Consider the following 18,672-nt stretch of genomic DNA (forward strand, 5'->3'; position numbering starts at 1 on the left):
ATATAACAGCATCATGCTGATGTCACACACTGAAAGCCTTCTGCTCTTTCTACTGGATTGCGTAGATGTGTAATGAATCACAGGGATTAAAGCAAATAAACAGATGGAGGGCGCTGAGAAGAGAAAACACAAAGGAGAGTAAAATAAATATCTTTCTTTCATTGCTGCTTTCCGTGTTTCTTCCTTTCTCTTGTTCTCATCTTCCAGTTTTGATATTTCTCTATAGCGCTCTCCCTCTCTCTCCAAATGCAAATGGAGTGGAACATGTGTATTTGTAGCCACGGCAACAACAACATTATCGTTAATAGTCGCCGCAGAGACGCTGGAGCTATAATGGCCGAGAGCGCTCTGTCGCCGTGGGTTACCAGCTGAGTCTCACACACACTCACACAAATACGTTGGATGAAAGCAGTGTGTACTCCATTCATTCAAATCCACTTTGCATTGATTTTGCAGTTTGGCAGAAAATGCAACAACTCTGCGTCTCTACCTCCACGGCTCCACCTAAATCAATCACACACACACACAAAAACACACACACGCACACACGCCTTCTGTTTTGGGCAAGCGGCTTGTCAGAGTGACGCCAGACACACACAAACACACGTGCGCACACACACACAGAGTGCTGGTGACGCCAGCCTGGTAGCAGTGTATTGGGTCAGTATTGAACTCAAACACTTAGTAACCTCATGAGTGCCTGTCTGTCCACTTGTCTGTCTCCCTCACCCTATTTCTATATACCTGGTTCCCTCTCTAATCATGTGTCGCTCTATAGCTCAATTTGTTTATGTCACATTTGTATACAGGAATATAATGTCCACATACTTTGGCATGCTTCTGGCCTGGGCCTGGCCATTTGGTCCAAACCCATTGGCTCCAATTGAGGGAAATATTAATGAACCATCATTATGCATATTCTACATCTAATATTTAGCAATAGGTTGAATCTTCAAACCATTGCAGACCTAATCAAAGTGCTCACTCAGGCTTTCCAAGAATTTTGCTCTATTGATTTTTGGAATAACAAATACTCATATTAGTGTTGAGTAATATACCACTTCATTTCCATGATATAATATATTTAAAGTACGTAGACTCAGCTGGATTTTATCTAAAAATAATGCACTGCATGTCTACCAATACAGCTATATATATATATATATATATAAGCCAATTTTTCCTGTTATCTGATGTCATGGTCTATGAGCTCTGGATTCACCTGAGGATGTCAAATATTACTGGAGCACAGACAGAGAGGTCTTATAAATGAAGACATAGAGGATGATGCCAGTCAAAATAACCATCTAACCTTTTCACATAACTTACAGTGGTGGGTATAATGGCAAAATCCTCACTGAGACTTTTTGGGTGGAGTGAGTGAGTGACAGAGTGTGTGCATGTGCATGTGCGTGTGCGTGTGTGTGTGTGTTCACACCACTACGATTAGCACAATGAACAGAAGTATATGAACTTGAACCAGTATCAATGGATAGAATATTTTAATGGGTTACATTTCCCTCTATTGTAAATTGATGAGGACATGTCCTCAGTGGCAATTACAGGCATGGGTGGGTGTGATAGCTGTCCAGTGTGAATTGAATTGACTGAGTGTTCAGTGGTTCCAGGATAGTAGCAGCAGCATGATAATCCAATGAAGACAGTGTTGTGGATTGTGTGGATAGTTTTTTTTCTATTTTCTTAGGAGAAACAAGTTCTGTTTCAGTCAAAGAATCAGGTGACACTTACTATAATCAGAGTTTTAGAAAATATTAGTGAGGTATCAACAGGTTATTAGTTAAGATTCAACAATCATTTGAAAGGTTGTTTGTCTCTATATGCCAGCCATGTGATGGACTGGCAACCCATTAAATTGCTGAGTTGTAAAATAAATATTCCTTCAGGATCCGCTGAACACCTTGTTAAACCATCTGGGGAGTTGATTTGAAACCAACATAACAATTTTCAAACCAAAATTTGATTTGAAACAGTTTTAAGCAAAAAGATCCAAATCCCAGAGTGCTCTTTATTGAGTGCACTAACCAGGTCATCAGCAGCAGTTACTGTTCCATCAGATGGACTACTGTGATTTAAGGTCTTTATTTTCATTTTTCAGGGAGACTCTTACATGAGTTCACTCATGATTCTGGGATTTTGGAGCCAATGTCCGGGTTGGAGCTGACAGCTAGTTTCTGTCATTAACTGTAGGCCAATGGTGGTAAATGAGAGGCTGGCTGTAACGTATACACGTCAAGACAAGCTTCCCACTCACCAACCTAAGCTCTTAACTCATTGAGTGTTACAACCCATATTCCTGATTCAGCAACCCATATTCCTAATTCAGTAACTAATGGATACATACAGTAACTGACTGCTGGTCATTAGCTATGCAAGGGTGCCACTAGAATACTGTGGTGTCAATTTCTCATATAATCATGTATTAACATATACTTTGTTTAAATTGTGTTTCTGGTATGTGGGAAATACTGTTTACAAGAGGTAATAATTAGCAGAGCCTGGAGTAGAAAAGCAGATGAGGGAAGTGTGGTTTACAAGGGGTTCCAGAACAGCTGGTTTATTAGGGGTAATAAGACATTTGGGCCAGAGATGATAGGGCCAACATTCTTGTTGACCCCAGCCGCCTTGGCCTGGCTATTTAAGATGTCTTTTCTGTCTGATCTGGGTCAGACCTCTGAACCATTCCATGGTGAAGGAGCTCTGAACCACCCGAACAGACTCTGTTGTTCTCTTGACTTTGATTCCATTAAATATGACTTGTAGGCAAACTTGTTATATTTGAATGATTATTTGTTTAATTTTTTTTGAGGAAATCATGATTTCCACCACACATACCAGGTCAAGAGACTAGCACAACCAAACTAGCTCAAAAAACGGATGTGAAGATGTGGCTGGTAATATCTACCAAATAAGTTGCAAATTGTAAAGAAATATCCCACAGAACCGACAGCTTGCGGACTGTGAGTAAATTAAAGATCTGTACAAGTGATGCAGTGATAACATGAGCACTGAGGTGTGAGATCCACAGATCAAAGTTGGCCACACCCAGAGACCTTTTTTATGATTCAATTTATCAATGTGACAGGTCTGAGCGAAAATTTGCAAGTATGTATGAAGAAAAGAGTACAAGGACGGCAATTTTGTGATGCCGGAGTGTTGCCTTGGACAGGAGCAAAGTTATCACGGGTGTCAAATGGTGCAATGCAACAATTATTGGTGGCTGTGGGTCGGGAGGTCTAGAAGTCATCCACAAACCGTAAGGTCGGTGGTTTGATCCCTGCTTCCCCCAGTCAGTGTCCTTGGGCAACACACTTAATCGTCAATTGCCTCTGAAAGCTCTCCCCATGGTGTCTCTGTGTGTGAATGGGTGAATGTGACTTGTACTGTAAAAGCACTTTGATAAGACTAGAAAAGTGCTATATACTGTAAATACATTCCATTTACCATATAACATTATTAAAATCTTTAACCATATTACGTTTATTAACATTAAGCCCATTTAACAACTCAAGAAGAAATAAGAAAGTGCACCATTTTATTTTATTTTTCATACTTTTTCCTTTGGAAAAACATATTTACATAATTATAAAAACATTTACACAGTTTACCTGTCTCTAAGTGTTTTATCTACACAACATAATTAATGTATATTAATAAATACTTTGTAATGCATAAAAACTAGAGATTTTAAAAAAGAGATTTTTAAACAAAAATTTGATTCAACTAAGTAGGGTTCAACAATGACACCCTCAATACAACAATATAATGTTTGATAGTCAGTGTTTGTTCCATCACTGCAGTCCACTGCTGGGACGTGTATAATCTCAGACTTCATTAATACGTGTAATTCATTGTCATTATGTCCATCGGACTCATATCTTTCGCTCTCTGTATCACTGAGATTATTAAAAGTTCATCGAGTAAGCAAGGGATGACATTAAATTGTGTCCTAAATTATGAAATTATGTTAATCATTAGTTGGAAACCTCACTCAATGGTAAAAATGAAGTAACAGCCAGTATGAGGATGTGTATGTTATGAAAGTTATTTAAAATAATGACTGGTGAACTCTGTCACTTACAGTTTTTTTTTCCAATTGCTAACACACTAAAATGACATGCATAGCACAATTATTTAAACTGACACACAGAGAGCAAAACCTCTTCTCAAGTAGCCAAAAGTCTAAACAGATTTTCTGCTTAACGCACATTTTGCAATTCAAAATGGCACTTTTTAAGTGCACTGAACACGGTTCTCTGCATAAGACACAACAATCTGACAAAAAGTCACATGTTTGCCATTTCAAAACACTACCTGGCCAAACACCTCAATGGTCAACTGTTTCCACTTCCATCAGGAAGCACTATGAAAAGACCACAGGTGAGCACCTTGAGGAAGAGGGAGGGGGAGAATGAGAGGGGGAGGAAGAGTCAGAGGTAGGGGTAGAGCCGGTAGAGGAGTTCATGGCCAAAGAAAACAAAAACGTTCAAATGAAATCAGAGCAACCTTAGTTGATCATGTCATCACCATGGGCTGACAAAGAGAGTGCAGCCCAATTTGAGCAGTTTTACTGTCGCCTGTGTCATCCGGACATTTAGACTGGATTACAGGTATGTAACCAAAATTTCTTTCACACTATGTCATAGTGTATCAGTTGGGTGACACCCGTTTACTTCATGAATGGCTGATGTCATACACTAACTGTACAAGTTTCCTGTACAATTTACTCTACTGTGGGGGAAATATCTTTAGGCTGCATTGTCCAAGCCATTGTTTTTTTGTTTTTCTAAAGGACTGAGAGACACAACCATGGTGGAGGAAGGGGCCAAATGTTCACCGGGGACAGGAAGCTGCCATTGTAAACTTGGTTTTGGAAAATAATGAAATCAGATTACAAGAAATTCAAAGCCACATCATCCAAGACAACACCATATTCAACAACATTCAGCAAGTCAGTCTGTCCACATTGGCTCGCATTCTCAAACAAAAACGAAATCAGAATGAAACAACTTTATAAGGTGCCGTTTGAGAGAAACTCTCAAAGAAACAAAGAGCTCAGACGAGCATATGTGGATATAAGTACAATATTGACCGCAGTACACTACACGCAACACTGTTTCCCAGTTTACTGGATAACACCATATTGACTGATTTTTGTTCTTTGTTTTCAGAGAGTACTAGAAATGGATGCTCATCAATCCCACATGAGTTCACCTTTATAGATGAGGCTGGGTTCAACCTAGCAAAGACCAGAAGAAGGGGGAGAAAAGTCATTGGCCACAGAGCCATTACAGATGTTCCTGGCCAACGTGGTGGGAACATCGCAATGTGCGCTGCCATCTCCAATACGCATGGTTTCCTCCACCGTCATGCCAACCTTGGACCATACAACACAGCCCATATTCTCACATTTCTGGACCGACTCCACAACATTCTCATACCACCAGAGCGTATGAATGATGCAGACCATCAAAGAAACCGGTACGTTGTAGTATGTAGTACAGCCCCAGTCCAAAACTGGTTTGCTGACCACCCACCACTTCTCGTGCAATACCTCCCACCATACTCACCGTTTCTGAACCCCATAGAAGAGTTCTTTTCGGCATGGCAGTGGAAGGTATACGCCCGGCAGCCCTTTGTGCGCATGCCTCTTGTGCAGGCTATGGAAGAGGCATGTGATGAGATTGATGTGGGTGCGATTCAGGGATGGATAAGGCACTCAAGGCGCCTCTTCCCTCGATGTCTGGAAGGGAAGATATTGCCTGTGATGTGGAGGAGGCGTTGTGGCCAGACCCAGCTGTGCGGCAAGATGCTGCCTAATTATTTTTCTTGCCTCTTTTTTTTCTATATATTTTTTCTGCACATTTTTGCTGCAATTTTCTTTTTCAGTTTGCTGTTTTTTTGTGAGCAAATTTTTGTTCAGTCCAATGTAAATGTATCTGCTGTGCATATGTTGCACTGACTTGTTTGGTGAAAAATAAAACAATTAATGTTTCGACAGCATATGTGTGTATCTGCAAATATTTCTGTGCATGTGAACATCTGAAGAATTTTCTACAATTTGAACTATTTGAGTATTATGGCAAAGCATACTAAAGATGAGAGTGCTTTTCATTATGCCCAACAGTGTGTAGTTGGTTAGACAAAAATCTGGTAATATGAATGAAGTGTGTGCCATTTGGTGCAAAGTTTGATTTTAATGCTATATGTAGTTTTGGTTGCAGTGCTTCATTTTGCAGGATATATGAGGTATTTTGCAGTTTGGGTGTGTGGTTTTGTGAATTGTGTTAAGTATTTTGATAAAACCAGCCTAGTTTGCAAAATTGTGTTTTAGCAATTTGAAAAAACTGTAATCATCATGACAAGGTAAAACATGAAATATTATATGTTTATGATTAATTAATTACTGTTGACAAAAAAATGCAGTCATCAATATAGTTGGTTCAATCCCCTGCTTCTTCTGTCCACTTCTGCTTAAGTGTCCTTTGGCAAAAAAATGAACCCAACATAGTGTGAGTGGCATGAAAAATACGCACTCTATTAATGTGTGTGTGTGTGTGTGTGTGTGTGTGTGTGTGTGTCTGTCTGTGTGTGTGTGTGTGTGTGTGTGCGTGTGTACGTGTGTGTGTGCGTGTGTGTCTGTCTGTGTTTGTGTGTGTGTGTCCGTGCATGTGTGAGTGTGTGTGTGTGTGTGAATGTGACATGTACTAGTGCTTTGAGTGGTCATTGTGATGGATCAGATGAATCAGGACGACAGAGACCGTAGATGTTTTAAGCAGAAGTATTTACTACAGAGAGCTCAATATTGAGGGGATTTATGGTTCGTACAAAGATCAAAAAAGTGTCACTGCATGATGTCCCAAAAACCCTCCATATCCTGGTCCGCGTGGTGTATTTAACCTCTCAGAATAATGTCGTCATTAAACAGATGGAATGGCTCCTTAGAATCAGGATGTTTTCTAAGACTATGAGTTCCAGAGACAGTGACCTGACCTGCTTTTGATAAGAGGACCTCGCACAGTGCACCAAGCACAGTGTCTCAAACTGAATGAGGAGATTCTACGACAGTCGTTAAGATCAAGATAATACAGTCCATTTACCTTTCAAAAAAAAACAACACAATTCACTGGTTGCACTTTCACATTCCAATTAAAGTGTTCTAGTTAACCATTAGTATAATACAATCTAACATCTCACCTGCCTCACCACTCTCCTCAGAGAACTCAGTGGCATCATTTTCATTAATGAGATCAGAGATCCTTTGGTGCTAATAACTGAGTCAGCACCCTGTTTGCAAATGTGAGTTTCTTGCAGACTTGCTGTGTACAGTGTGGAATTGTTGTATCACCTCTCCTCTTCCAGAGACCAGGCCAGAGATACAGAGAGCAGCCGTCCGTAAGGGGAAAATTGATTTACTTTGTCACTTCAGTACCTGAGAAAAAGAGACAAACAGATACATACATATACAATTTATGCGTAAAGAAATGGAAGGGATGTAAAAAAAAATATGTATATTAAAGAGGTTACTGTTATCTGGTGATAACCCTCGATATCTGTTTCATTTCTGTCCTTCTCTGCCGAACCATGTTGCAGATTATTTCATTCAGTAGAACAAGGTCGACATGGGAACAACAAAGTTCAATGAAATATGAACAACAACGTTCAAAGGCCAGGACTTTGATGATGGCTCAGTTAACACAGCTGAGCTGAGAAGTGAAAACTACAACACTGAAAATTTACTGTATATGGTTTATAGTGTGCCATGTGGTTGAGTTGTTTATTTTTAATCTACTTTCTTTGCACATCTACTTCCTCATTAAACATTTTCATCATACCTCCAAGCTCAACCGCTTCATCTCCTCTGCTTTAATCTTATTATTTCTAACCCTTATTATTAGACAGGCATAAACATGAGAAAATAGGTATTAAATGTCACATAAATAGAATATGAGCATGAGTTGAATGCAGCAACTGAATCAATGCACCACACAACCAACATACATCAAACATACCACACAGATAAAAAAAAAAGGGTTAGGGTTAGGTAACACAATCAAATACAAACCCATAGCCGATGTCCTCACATTCCACGAAAAAAACCATTACAAGAAACAAATGTTACCATGCACACACACAGCAATTAATCATAAACCTGGAAAAATATGACATTTTTGAGTTTACTTTTGAATTTGGAAAAAAATTACTTGTTCCAGAGAGCAGAACCATAGTTACTAAAGGCAGACTTGGATCTAATTCTGAGTATAGCTACAGAAGATGACCTGAGAGGCCTGATCGAGTTACAATCATTGGGCACGTCAAAGATGTAAAGAGGAGTCAAACTATCAAGTGCATTATGGACTGTTAGAAAGGTTTTGAAACCAATTAAGTTTCTAGGACTCAGTTAGGAAATGAAAGGTCAGGTATATTTCAAACTGATCTGGTGATAATGATATTGTGTTTTTGAAAGCTGACATCAGTTTTGAAAATGAGGCCACCTTTTCTGACTTGTTCACTGTATTTCAGAGATGGTGATTTTCTGTCTCTGACACACTCTTGAGTTAAGTCAGTTGTAAAAGTTTTCTGGACATCAATCAATTTACATCATCAATACAGTTCTGTAATTTGTTAACAAATCTGAGATTGTCAGATGAAAATAAAGGTAAACTGTGTGTCATCTGCATATGATCTTAAGGTCATTGATTTCTCTTATGAGAGTTTTTTGGTGCTAGGATGTCTTTTTTTTTTAATAGATGTTTTTGTCAGACTCACAGTTTGTAACAAAGAGAAGGCTTTTGTAATGTAGTGTGAATTCAACGTTCATTGATAAAAGACATGCACCAGTGTTCAAAACATTTTCCATAAGGTATAAAGATCCTCTTTAAGTTTCTCCAACCTTAGCAACTTGTTTGTTAGTCAAGACAGATGGATGATGACACAACAGGTGTTGGGCAGAGGCGCTAATGTCCTTAACAAGGACACTTGGGCGGCAGATGTGCCATCTGTTGATCTGATAATGATAGATTTGGTATTCTTACTGGGCTTCAAGTCTGGGGATAGATAAAGCTCAGGACTTAGGCTTTGCTCCAAGGATCATCCATGCATCTTCTCTCATAGCTAGAGGGGTCTCAGGTGGGGCCAACTCACCCACAGTGAGAATAGACCTAGACCAAGGTAGCATGGTTTGAATATATAATGTATATATAACGTTATCAAAAATGGGTTACTACTTTCTTCAAAAATTCCGGCTACTCTGTTTATGATTTTTGTCCCCGCAATCCCTTTTTCATATGATTAAAAAAATAAATAATCGAGTTCCCACATTTTGGTGCTTGGACCCTTAATTACAGAAGCAGTTATAAACTAAGCAATGACATTTTCTGATTTAAGTATTGGATTTCAGTGGTAACCCCCGACCCCCCCACCCCCACCACACACACACACACACACACGAATGAGAAGAGTAATAGTAAGACAGAGTGTGTGTTACAGAGAAAGGGAGTGATGAAGAGTGATAGACAGGAGGACGCCACTGTCTCCATCCTTCTCACACACTCTCCGTCTACTGTGTGTGTGCATCTGTGGGAGTGTGTGAGGCACTATGTTGGTCGATTAACGGGGTCACAGGTCAAGTTAACACACACAAACACACACACACACACACACACACACACACACTTACTTAACATACATACATTTACCAAGTTCTTCATTTGGAACACCATACAAAAAAAAAAGCCTCAGTCCTTTGTGGCATGGCTTCCAAAAGATGTTGGAAATTTTCTGAGGGCGGCTGTGGCTCTGGGGCAATAGAGGGTCGTCCGCTAATCAGAATGTCAATGGATGGATCCCCGCTTCCTCCTTTTGGAAAGGCTGATGTGTCTTTGGGCAAGACAGTAAACCCTAAATTGCCCCTCGGCCTGTGCTGGCAGTGAATGACGTGTGAATATTACATGTGGTTCTCAAATGAATTAGGCCATTGTGGCTTTTTGGTTTAACTGTTAGGTGACAGAGGTGTGTTTGTGGATGATCTGTTTGTCACTGTCTCACTGCTGTTTGTGCCTTCTACATGGATCACTGTGTCATTTGTACCCCCCTTCATCCCGAACAAAACAATTGGAAAGAGAACTGGCCTAACAGTTCCCCTAAATGCATAAAATCTGTGGTTCTGTTTGCATAGATCTGTTTCACAAACTTAATAATGAACTGAAACAGCGCAACATCGGTTTATAGTCATAGGAGGAGAATAGAATTTATCTTAGTTTGTCAGCATCTTCTGATGATGTGACAGTTTTTATAACATCCCGATTCTTGAACAGAGACTATAGCATCATATGAACAAGCTGAAATCTGAAATGGTCAAAATGTGGTGGTCTTATACTGGGAGAGTGGAGCTTCCCAGCTTCCTGGGAAATTTTGACTTTCAGAAAATGTTTTGTGATTGGCTAATTCAAAAATATATTCCCCAATTGTCTCGTAGAAGTGGGTCCAGCCCCAATTGTCCTACAGGGGGAGAACTTTGGTTTATAACAACCTAGCTGCCTCTATGCTCTGGCACCAATTCACTGCTGTAGAACCTCCAGAAACATTTGTCATGGAAATAAAGAGAAAGACTGGTGAATTTCTTCTGGGAATTATTTCAATGGACCATATTTGCTGCATGAGCCAGAAAGCAGGCAAGGGCAGATGGACCTCTGCAGTCGTATAACAGCATTTCAACTTCAGACTGTGCAGAATCTTCTGTACCATAAGCAGCAGCTCTGGACTTGCAACAGCACCTGTGCTGCTTCTTAGATTGAAGAACCTCCCCTTCTATGACCACCTGATTCTGGTGTCAACACATCCCATGACTTCCATGCAAAACATTGTATATCAGGGCAAGCTGTTTTAGCTCTACAGATTTCTGAATAAACATTAGTTTCACAATTCATGAATTGTTTCAAAAGCTTAGGTATCAGAAACACATATGGTTCTGGGGTCAATTAGACAAGAGTTTGTTTACATGTGTGAGGCAGCAGCTAATTTCCCATTTAGTGTGTTTTGCAGGCCAGGGAAGTTAATTAAGTTAAGTTTATAGTTTCTGAATCGCAACAATAAGATGACAATAGAGAGAGATGTGGCCAATTGTCCTGCAAATTGACTAAAACATAGATATCCCTTTTTTTTTGAGAGGTAAAACAAAAGTGAAACAAATCCATTGGTTTCAGTTACACAGCTGGGATCACTTTCACACATGGACGCATCTTTTTTCCAACAACAATAGGTCTCTGCAGCCAAAGTTATCCTTCTTGGTTGGCAGCCAGTGACTGCAGAGACTGCAGGAACACCACCAGTTTCCTGAGCTGTGTTGTCTTTATGATCCCATAGAAGTCTTATTTAACATCCGTAGAGTCCACTAGCATAGCATTAAAGAATGCGCAGAGCAAGATCCAGAACGTAGTCCGCCCATTCTCATAGCCCAGAGGCATGATGGAACTAACTCTCCTGCACAAAATCTACCTTTTTCCTGGAAGTAACCCGGAAGACAGGAACTTACTGTATTTTGCCGTACGCGCTTGGCAAACAATTGGCGGTGGCGGTGCCGCCATTTACCATCCATGGTTTGTGCTACTTCTTTACACAATGATGTTGGACTGAGGGCAGACTGGAGGCTAAAGTGCATCATAAGGTCAAAACTGATATTTTTTCATTCTGTTAATGTTCATTTTTGAATGTTTTAAACTAAAGCACCTACATATTTCCCATTCTACCAGTAGGCATGTGAATGGTATAGAGAAACCAGTTTGCAATTAGTCTGCTGATTTTATTGATAAGTTGATGTCATCAACCGCAGGCCATGATCGACCAGTGGCATTTCAAAGTGGGTCCATGGCAAAATCTTGCACATAGGTGTGAAAATGTGAAGGGTCATGGGAAACTGAGTTCAAAGGCTCTTCTTTGTCAACAGAACAAAGGAGAAAGCCGTCTCAGCTGCCATTGTCACGGCCATGGTTCGTGATAGAAATATTGTATGCTTTTTTATGCATTCATTTGACGGAGAGAAAAGAAAGCATTAACAAATAAGCAGGGCTCGAGTTACATTTAGTACCATTACAGACTTTTTGTGTTCTTTTATTTAGTTTGTTGCATATAAAGTCAATCACGCAACAAAAAAAAGTCCCATGGTGAAGTTATAATTTACTTTTTGAGAAAAACACAGCAGCAGAAGAGAATACCTGCAGACACACTGTGGAGTGTGACCAACGGGTACATGCTGGGCCAGGCTACACATAAAAAGCTTCTATTGGGATTCTTAAGCTCGACGTAGAGCAGATTGTGGAGGATTTTCACAGTGACATTTAGACAGGTTTTTTACAGGTGTGTATAACAAACCGATACTGATTGTTTTAACTCAGGAGAGCATTAAAAAACGACTGCGTTGACTAGCATTGTTGCGTTTTGTCTGATTTTGTCGGCTGCAGCCGGCGTGGAGTTTGTTATTTATACACCTCCATCTTTTCTGCTGCTTTATTCTGCTGCTAATTCTATAATAAGTGGCAGGGTATTTGATTTAAGTTGCTTAATATTGCTACATAAAGTTTATGGTCACCCTCTGTAGTGTTCATGGACTATCAATTATCAATTACCAATTATCAGATGTATGCTCAGGCTGCAAACTGCCTGACAGGAATTTATTGGTTGCTTTCGGTTCTAACTTGGAACAGTGTGTAAGCCTTGGTACGGGCCTCGAAGCCTAAAGATGTTCCTTTCATTATTTTTTTTTTAATTTATCCTTTTTATCAGAATATGATAATTTTTAAAACTGTAAAGCATTAATGTTTACAAAGAAGTACATTTTAACAGACATTATTTGTACTTTTTATAAAGTAATACGACTTCATCTTAAGAAAAAAATCTTTTAGAGTACAGTTTCGCAGTACTTGCTTGACTCCTACCCATTAGTAACATCAATATTCACATGCAGCACATATGAAAGTTATGCAATATAATGAATTATGGCTGTCAGATTCATTTAGTGGAGCGACAACTATAATATGTGCTTCTAAAATGTATAGTGAAGTCGCATAAATTAGAAATATTAATAAATAAGAGTACCTGAAAATTATATACATCTTTGTGTTTTTTTCTCTACTTTCTTTAGTGTTTTTGTGTGCATATGTGTGTTGGTCTCACATTAAACTACTGTCGATGCTGCAACATTGCAACACAGAGATGAGAATATATCATCTCTAGTTGTGGGTGCTGGAAGAAACTGTCTGCAGGGGGTTAGCTACAGGGCCATGTTTGATTGGTTGACGGATAGTTAGACCTTAACCATAGAAAGATTGATAGAGGGCAAATATGCAAGGAAGGAGTGGGGTGGGGCGGGGGGGTGGGGGGGGGTTGAGATGAATGGCAGCAGTATCCATGGGTGAAGACGAGAGAGATGTGTGATGTCAGAGCGCCTCCAAGTGGCCAGTTAGAAAGCTGAGAGCAGTGTGTGAATGTCAGCCCTCCAATCTTTTTTAACTCGTGAGATTCTTTTTCATTCCTTCTAGATCCTAGTTGGACTTTCTCTTTATCATTTGGCCTTATATATTAAGTATATTATTCAAATGGATTTATGCATGTAATACATATATTTGCATGTGGATTGTTAATTGATATATTATGCATATGCATTTCTCATTATTGAGTTCATCTTTCAAATTGCTTCAAACAGCAGTGAATGTGGACTGAACCTTGGAACGTCTTATGATTGATTTAACGTAATATGCATTCAGTGACCACATATTTCTAAAAATTTAAAAAATCTGAAAATGTTTTCTCGCTCAAACACCAAAATGACATTGCATTTTGCATGTATACATACTATTTACAAAACAGTTACATTTATGTTCTAAACCTAACATTCTAAAGGACATTTACAAAATCAAAATAATGACCTAAACTCAAGGTGAGGCTGAACCCAGAATGTTTCATAATTGTATGGGTTAACACTTCCAGGCACAGAGTTGTTTACAGCACATCCCAGGATGGTGTTGCTAATACAAATAATTATTTACCTCATGGAGGTGGAAGGTTTATGAACAGATGTCTCTCTTGGATGCAATGAATACTGGATGTCTGGGCATTCCTGCAAAATATTACTCGTGATGGACCAGGCATGCTAAATTATTTCATACGTGTATTGAAAGACAAGGTGCGATTAGATGAGAACTTGTGGCAAAATGCAGAAGACAGGTTTGAATAGCACTAATGTACTTCTATATGAATAACATTACTACCATGTAATAAAATAAATGGAAAAAGCTCATTGAAGCATATTGCAGCAGTTCTGTAACAAGACTGTGTAGACTGCTGTAAAAAAAAATTGAGCCCATAGGTCGTCTGAGCAAGCAGCTTATTACAACCCAAAATTATGTTTTATTGTTAGGGGACCTCCAGCACCCACAGTAATTATGACGGGGGCAAAGGAGGAAGTTTGGTGATATAGTACACAGCGACAAAAGTCTGTGTTAGGAACAGGGCTGAGGAGGATGGATGGGTCCACAAAACACAGGACTTTCACACAGAGAGGGCTGTTTTTGTCCTGTGTGAAACCAATAGTCAACCATCAGTCACAGTTTCTTTTATCCGTGACCATTACACAACCTTTATTACATTTTTATTATTGCAACCATTGAGGCCCTCGAACCTTAAAGATGTAATGTAACCCAAACCCTGATCTTTTCCTCATCCTAAGCAGGTAATATGTGTGATCATTTCACAACCATGTGTTGCCGACGGATGTCCGGTAGGGGTAAGCAATTTATTTGTTTGTTTAGGTTGTGGGACTTGTTGGTAAGGTGCATAATCCATGCTATAAATTCCTGCCATAGTTTTTTTTTTTTTTAATTGAATCTTGGTTTATGCTTAACATATAAATAAGAGATCCTTTACAGACATAAGTGAACTATTATGACATTATGAGATGTGTTTTAGGCCAGTGTTCTGAAATGTGAATGTAGTGTTTTAGTTGGAGAAATGCATTTTAGATTAACTGTTGTATTGACCTGCATCAGAAGGTCTTCTGTGTGAAGAATTTTGACAATGAACAGAAAAATATGGGTTATCAATTTTGAAAATGACTGCAGCTGATTACTCTGGTATAAAGAATTCAATGGTTTATTTGTCTAGAACATATAGAGGATGTGTGGGGACATGCAATGCTAATGCTGTGCTTAAAGAAAGAAAATAAAATTATAAATTCTTGTTTAAAAAAAGATGTATTATATATTATATATTTCAACTTTAAAACAAACTGAACATGTTTTTTTGCAAATCATTTATACATTATTATATTTTCCCTTAATGATATCAATTTAAAGTCGAGTTTATACATTTTTGCATGATTTATTTGGGTTATTAGGTGTATTATATTTTTAATGGCAACAATAATTTTAATTTAGGTAGTGATGAATACATTTTTCATCTTTCTTTAAATAAAGAAAATCTGACTTTATTTGTCATAGAAAAATGTGTCAAAGTTTCAAAATGATTTTATCGTGATATTGATTGTTTTAGCTGAGATCGAAAAATACTTCAATACAAATATGATGAGAAGAAAAAATTAAACGATTAAGTTAAAGAATGAAATACAGATATCCCACAGTTCCCACGTTGCTCTCCACTGCGTTGCTGCAGGGTTAATTTACAACCAACATGAAAGAGTGAGGGCAGTTCAGCTGCGCCGGCTTTTCTTCCTCTCCATAACAGCTCCAACAGTTACGACTCTCTTGTCTTTACAATTACACAGAGATACAAAAGACCAATAAGTCTCTGCGCATGGAGAACTATGGCTTCTGGAGGAGCACTGCTGTTTCAGCAAAGGAAAGCCTTCATGATTAAAACCTGGAAAGCATTTAAAAACCTAATTTTGAAATTAATGAATACATTTTGAAAATTGTTATACACCAAAATTCATAGCAATTCCCTTATTATTTATTTAAAAATGATTTCCATTTGATGATTTCAATTTACTTTTAAATTACAGTAAATGTTGGTTTCTGAATTTCAGCATGTAAGCTAACAGATTTCTTTAACAGACTCACTTTTTTTTAGATTGATACATGAATCGGAGCATCTTCTTAAAACAAAGACTGTTTATTGACTAACATAATTTTTATATATTAAGTCACCTTGTTATATAAATGTAATGGTATATAAATGTCAGTTTGTTTCATAACCTCTCCCTTGTCCAGTGGGTTTTTACTTTGTTACTATTCAGTCACTGAGCTTCATTTGAACAAATACAGTATATTTTTACTCAACAAAATATCCACAATTCCACCATAGTGACCTACTGAGTGAAATCATTTTGAAGAGAAAAGGGTCATGCTCTATGACCAGCTACCACACTGTATATACAAATTTAAAATCATGGAGCAGTGAAATGTTCGGGGAGTTGAATTTAGTTTTCTTCTTCAATACTTTGCATTGTACTGGTGGCAGTGACAAGCAGTCACCACTCCGCAGCCAACGATGCCGAATGATGATGTCATTGTTAACATAACAGTTACTTTAATTGCCAATATGTAATTCTGTGAAAAGGCTTATTGGTTGTGAATGAGGAAACCCCTTGTCCTCAGACAACAATATACATCTGATATTTGCATGCAATCTATATCTTGAAGTCCTGATCGAAGGGCAGCGGTTTGCACTCACAGCAAACAAGTTGTGGGTTCAAACCTGCCAGCTGGCTGAGTCCATCCTATGTGGAGTTTGACTGTCTCGCCCATGCTCTCCTCTAGATACACTGAATGGTTGTCTGTTTTCTACATGTCAGATTGACGGGTAACCGGTCCAGGGTGTAGCCCGCCTCTCGTACGATGTCAGCTGGCATGTAAAGCTGCGGTATGGATGAATAAAATAAACAAGAAGATGTGAGAACGAAGTCTAAGAACATGAAGACAAATAAACCGGTTACACAGCAGAGTGTATTTCACTGAGTCTTAAAGAGTAATAACTTCAAAGAGACTTAACACATACCATGTTAACCTATTAACCAGCTCTCCTACAGAGCACAGTGGTGCAGTGGAGTGATTCACTGCGACACAGAGTCTGACCTTAACAACAGCAAGGAATGCCCACATGCCTCTGAGCCGGCCACTGACCCAGAACAGGAACTGCACAGACAGAATGACTATCACCACCACTGCATTTCTTTCTTTCATTCTTTCATTCTTTCTTTCTTTCATTCATTCTTTCTTTTCTTCTTTCTTTGCATTAGGAAACACTGCATTTCTTTCTTTCATTCTTTCATTCTTTCTTTCTTTCATTCATTCTTTCTTTTCTTCTTTCTTTGCATTAGGAAGTGTGACTTCAAATTAAGGTTGTTAAATACTTAATGCAACTAATTGTTCTATTTATGAACCAATTTAATGATATTATAATTATGAGAATTTTTGTGGTTGTATACAAAGTATACCTCAGAGCCATGGCAATATGGAACTGCCATGGCTCTGAGTCATGATGGACATGGCAATGGTCACAGAATTAAGCTAAACTGACCTTTCAACTCAAAGGATAATAAGGACACGTGAGTAAGTTTTGTGCAAAGAAAAAACCACGATGCTTTCACATAATATGCTACCTACATGATGCTCATTCAGAAATATTTGTGCATGTCATTATTTTCAATGAGCTGACAGCACATTTACTTAAAACTGTTAATATGTAATAATATACTGTGCTGTGTGTATCCATGTAATTCATCACTAATAAACCAACCAAAACAAATATTTTGGATCTAGGACTGTTCAGCAAGTTCTGTGGCGCATTTTCAAATCATTAAAGATGAATGTATGAACTGGGGGAAACGACAGGTGACATAAGAGGACGTTTCTCTTTCACCCTGTCATTTCCTCTGGCGATACAGCCCTCCTGTCACCTCTGCTAATTTTCCCAACCTTTCATTTTGTAGCCAGGTAGTTTTTCTTTTTTCCTCTCCATATCCAACCCATCAGCGAAGGAGGAAGCTATATCTATTAATGAACAAATTGTAATTGTCATTAGGCGGACTCTGCAGGGAGATGGGCCTTTCTGAAATAAAGGAATATCCTACTTAATTAATGGTGACATCCATCAGGGTTTGGCCCGATCGGCTAAGAGGCGGTCCATCAAGACATGAGAGAGGGAGAGACGTGAAGTGATGACAGAGAAAGAGAGGAAGGCATACAGAGAGATATTAATAGATTCCACTAAGTGTGCTCCTTTCTTACTTCATGTGCTTCTCCATCACCAAGTAGAAAAGAGGGCTGTCAGGATAATGTATATTTCTACACTATATCAATCATTCAAACATGCCTCAGAAACATTACTGGAGCTTGCCCATCAATGTGCCACCATGTTTGCTCTGTACTACTTTTATTACTTTTCTTTTTTTCTGTTTTTGATTTTAAACTGAATTTGGGTCGCTGATGTCTTTGTTCTCCAGGTTGGATGTGTTTATTCATCTATCAATGGACATTTACTACATTTGTTAGATTGCAATTTTCTGCCTTTGTGACTTTGCAAAAAAACACAGTTCTGCTGCCCTGGCAACCCATGGGATGGGGTGATGTGGGAGGTGATGTAAATGGATGTGGGAGGATGGAAGGTGGCTGAGTAATGCAAAAAACTGTGATTCGCTGCAGG

General features: G+C 38.7%; 1 long non-coding RNA gene across 1 annotated transcript; it reads right to left on the reverse strand.

Annotated features, from left to right (window-relative positions):
• Nucleotides 1-6,812: 6,812 nt before the first annotated feature.
• Nucleotides 6,813-11,879, reverse strand: LOC118288932. Its single transcript, XR_004785960.2, has 3 exons — nucleotides 11,750-11,879; nucleotides 11,552-11,666; nucleotides 6,813-7,450 (listed from the first exon to the last, which is right to left on the reverse strand). It is a non-coding gene; the product is annotated as an uncharacterized LOC118288932 (long non-coding RNA).
• Nucleotides 11,880-18,672: the final 6,793 nt, after the last annotated feature.

Source organism: Scophthalmus maximus, chromosome 17, assembly GCF_022379125.1.
Source record: "Scophthalmus maximus strain ysfricsl-2021 chromosome 17, ASM2237912v1, whole genome shotgun sequence".
Classification (NCBI taxonomy): Eukaryota; Metazoa; Chordata; class Actinopteri; order Pleuronectiformes; family Scophthalmidae; genus Scophthalmus; species Scophthalmus maximus.